Source organism: Pristiophorus japonicus, chromosome 1 (assembly GCF_044704955.1).
Source record: "Pristiophorus japonicus isolate sPriJap1 chromosome 1, sPriJap1.hap1, whole genome shotgun sequence".
Classification (NCBI taxonomy): domain Eukaryota; kingdom Metazoa; phylum Chordata; class Chondrichthyes; family Pristiophoridae; genus Pristiophorus; species Pristiophorus japonicus.
This window is the reverse complement of record NC_091977.1, coordinates 27,502,724-27,507,207: the sequence shown is the minus strand read 5'-3', so window position 1 is coordinate 27,507,207 and position 4,484 is coordinate 27,502,724. Positions and strand designations below refer to the sequence as shown.

General features: G+C 48.7%; 1 pseudogene; it reads right to left on the bottom strand.

Annotated features, from left to right (window-relative positions):
• Window positions 1-3,829: 3,829 nt before the first annotated feature.
• LOC139278845 (U2 spliceosomal RNA) lies at window positions 3,830-4,064 on the bottom strand (annotated as a pseudogene).
• Between the last annotated feature and the right edge of the window lie 420 nt (window positions 4,065-4,484).

Sequence of the window (4,484 nt, the reverse complement as noted above, 5' to 3'; positions counted from 1 at the left end):
CCGCCATCCAATAAGATCATGGCTGATCTGATCTCGGGCTCAGCTCCACTTCCCTGCCCTCTCCCTATAACCCTTTACTCCCTTATCGCTCAAAAATCTGTCTATCTCCGCCTTAAATATATTCAATGACCCAGCCTCCACAGCTCTCTGGGGCAGAGAATTCCATAAATTTACAACCCTCTGAGAGAAGAAATTCCTCCTCATCTCCATTTTAAATGGGTGGCCCCTTATTCTGAAACTTGTGGTTTATGGTTTATACCTCACATGAACCTCCACCGCCCCCCCACACCCCCACCCTTCTTCATCTAACTCCATCGACATATCCTTCTATTCCCTTTTTCCTCATGTGCTCACTTCCCCTTAAATGCATCTCTGCTATTCGCCTCAACTACTCCCTGTGGTAGCGAGTTTCACATTGTATCCACTCTCTGGATAAAGAAGTTTCTCTTGAACTTCCTAGTGGATTTATTCGTGACTATCTTGTATTTATGGCCCCCTAGTTGTGATCTCGCCCGCAAGTGGAAACATCTAAAATTAATTGTAGTTTATTTTTTTAAACTGAATTAAAATTCTCAAGCAGCCTTGGCGGGGGTGGGGGGGGATTTGAACTCACAATCTCTGGATTATTCCTCCAATAACATAACCGATACACCACATTACCGTGCCCTTATGTCCTGTTCTACGTGATCGTGTGAAAAAGCGTTTTGCTGGATCTGGCTCTTATTTTACTCCTCGTGGTATCTTACTGTTCCCAAAATGGCTGCCGCGCTGCCCGATGTAACAAAAATCATTAGACTTCAAAGTAACTTGTTGTGTGCGCATGAAAACAATTATGATAGCGTGATAGATCTTGAGGTGATAAGACACAAGTACACGTCTCTCTTCTTTTCACAGGCTCTGATGAACTGCTGAATTCAAGTAAAGGTACAACGTCTCGAATCCGGAATTGTCCGAAAACCGGTCACTTTTGAGGCAGCCAAGATGGTGGCATCGGACGGGGAGGGACGAGGAGACTGGTAAAAAAAATACAGCGCCGGAGAGGCCACGAGAATCGGCGGGCGGCGAGGAGCGCCAACAGCGAGGCCCGAAATCCGGCAAAACACGAAATCCGGCACGGATTCGGTCCCGAGTTTTGCCGGATTTCAGACGATTGATTTTCTTGTCCGAAATCCGGCAAAACCCAAAACCCGGCAGGGAATCAGTTCCGAGGTTGCTGGATTGCAGGCGTTGCGCCTGTGTTCGAAAAGCTCTGGGAATCTGGAAAGATTACGGTTTTACAGCTCGCGTCCATTCTCATGGTTACAAGTGTGCCTTCCTTTGCTCGCTGGTACACAGTGAAATTCCTGCCATTCCGCATACAGACTTTTTAAAAACAAAACCAGCCCCTAAGTTGTTTCTCACGTTGGCCTCCATTCTATCCTAGAAACATAGAAACATAGAAAATAGGTGCAGGAGTAGGCCATTCGGCCCTTCTAGCCTGCACCGCCATTCAATGAGTTCATGGCTGATCCTCAATGATTTAGCTCGGTTACTCAGCAGTAGCTGTCTGTAATTTTTCCACAAGCTGTGGAGCGTTCTTAAGAATCTTCTACCATTTGTACTTTGGCAGTTCAGTGGAAGTCAGTTCTTTTTTTAGGCCTGGGCTGCTGTCGTCATTCCTGCTACATTTCATTGAAACTATAAACAACTTTTTGTCCATTTAAACCTGCCGATCCTGAAACCACCCTGTGGGCTGACAGCTTATGAGCACGTTAACAAATGCATCCAGAATTCCCCCCTCCGTCACTTCAGCCCAACTAAAGTAAACTGGCTAAAAGAGCAGAGAGCAGAAGTTCAGGCCAATACAATGAAGGGGCCGAAATTCCTGGAACCCAGCTATACTGTCAGTCGTTGCTTCACTGTGGCCGGGTCCAAAATGCAGCGGGTTGAAGAAGCAGGCCCGCACCAACGCTCCCTTCATGCCGTGCAGCCACACAGAGCACTGCCGGTGAGCTGGCTTTTAAATAGAAAAAAACTCGTACGCGCGGAATTTTGAATGGCCCGCGCAGCCCGTTACAGGGACTACACGGGCCAATAAAAGAATTGGAGGGAAAGTAGCCCACCTTCACTTTGTCAAAAGCAACTGGGGATGGGCAATAAGTGCCAGCCTTGCTAGCGTCACCTACGTCCTGAAAATGAACTTAAAACAAAAACCCTTCAACCTTCTAAGCAAACCAAGTTCACACAACCTGTCTTCCTAATGTAACCCTTTAAACCCTGGCATCATTCTGATGCATCTGCACAGTACCACTTCCAGGGCCAATATACCAGAAATACGAGGGTATAAATATCAGGGAAGGGTGATCAGGCTGGGTCTCTTTTCTCTTGAAAATAGAAGGCTGAGGGCTGACATAATAGAGGTCTTTCAAATTATGAAAGGTTTTGATAGAGTGGATACAGAGAGAATGTTTCCACTTGTGAGGAAGAGTATAACTAGAGGCCATCAATGTAAGCTAATCACCAAGAAATCCAATAGGGTATTCAGAAGAAATGTCTTTACCCAGAGAGTGGTGAGAATGTGGAACTTGCTACCACAGGGAGTGGTTGAAGCGAATAGTATCGATGTATTTAAAGGGCCGGGGGGGAGGGCTAGACAAGCAAATGAGGGAGAAGGGAATAGAGGGTTATGCTGATAGTTCGATGAGGGAAGACGGGAGGAGGCATGGACTGGTTGGGCCGAATGGCCGGTTTCTGTGCCGTATATCCTATCCTATGTAATATATTTTCTGAGATTTGGTGCCCAAAATTGAACGCAGTGCGCCAGGTGGTGTCTGACCAAGACTCTGTACAGCTGAAGCATCACTTCTTCACTTTAGTGTTTCAACCCGCCTGAGATAAAGGCCAAAATTCCATTAGCCTTTTTGATTTCTTATTGCACCTGTGCACAATGTCTCCGCTAATATTTTTTGGGCTGCGCGGCCCATTCAAATTTCCGTGCATGCGGGTTTTTTCCGTTTAAAAGCCGGTGAGCTGGCTGCGCGGGACCTCCAGAGTGTTGCACGGCCGTGTGGCTGCAAACGTTCCCTGTAATTATTTGGGGGGGGCCCTGCGTGACCATTCAATACACCGCGCATGCATGGCTTTTACGTTGAAAGGCCAACAAGCCAGCTGCGTGGGTTCCCTGGCGGCTCTGTGGCCACGCAGCTTAATCCACACATTGGCGGCCATGCAGCGCGCCAGGGAACCTTGTCCGTGCACCAGCTCCTAGTGTTCTGTGCAAATGAACACCCAAATCGCTTTCCTCCTCCACAGCTCCCACCCGCTCGCCATTAAGAAAATATTCCGGTTTTCCTTTCTCAGATCAAAAGTGGTTGACCTCACACTTCCCCACATCTGCCACAGTTTTTCCCACTCACTTAATCTGCCTGTATCCCTTTGTAGCTTCCTGCTCCCATCTAGCGTCATCTCCAGACTTGGATATACAACTGCCTGTTCCTTCACCCAAGTCATTGATATACATGGTGGCACATCAAGTCGCTGGAGATATATCGCCAACGATGTTTCCGCAAGATCCTGCGGATCCTCTGGGAGGACAGGCGCACCAACATGAGTGTCTTCGTCCAGGCTAACGTCCCCAGTATTGAAGCACTGAACACACTCGATCAGCTTCGCTGGGCAGGCCACATCGTCCGCATGCCAGATACGAGACTCCCTAAGCAAATTTTTTTTTTAAATTTATTTTAAATTCGTAGCCAATCGTTCCAATTCTTTGTCAAATCACAAACGCGAGAGGTCACCTTGCACATGCCAAGGATCACTCTGCGCCAATGCTCTTAGCCAAAAGGCCTAGAGCCACTGCACCGTTCCTGGAAGTACTGCAATACCAGGTTCGTGCCATGGAGGTGGATGGGTCAGGTCCCCCACACACCTCCGTGGAGGTGGATGGGTCAAACCTCCCCACCCACCTCCTGTTTCCAAAAATGCAAGCATATACCTTCCTGACCAGGGAGGAACCACCCTGGGGTCATGGTGGCTGGTCAGAAACGGTACTACACTTGATCTTAGCCAAAAGGCCGAGAAGAGACTCCCTAAGCAAATGCTTTATGTGGAGCACCGTCATAGTAAATGAGCCAAAGGTGGGCAGCGGAAGCGTTACAAGGACACCCTCAAAGCCTCCCTGGTAAAGTGCGACATCACCACTGACACCTGGGAGACCCTGGCCGAAGACCGCCCGAGGTGGAGAAAGTGCATTCGGGAGGGCGTTGAGCTCTTCGAGTCTCAACGCTAAGAGCGTGAAGAGATCAAGCGCAGGCAGCGGAAAGAGCGCGCGGCAAACCAGCTCCACCCACCCCTTCCCTCGACGAATGTCTGTCCCACCTGTGACAGGGTCTGTGGCTCTTGTATTGGACTGTTCAGTCACCAGAGAACTCACTTTGTAAGCGGAAACAAGTCTTCCTCGATTCCGAGGGACTGCCTATGATGATGGAAAGTATAGATCCCTACGG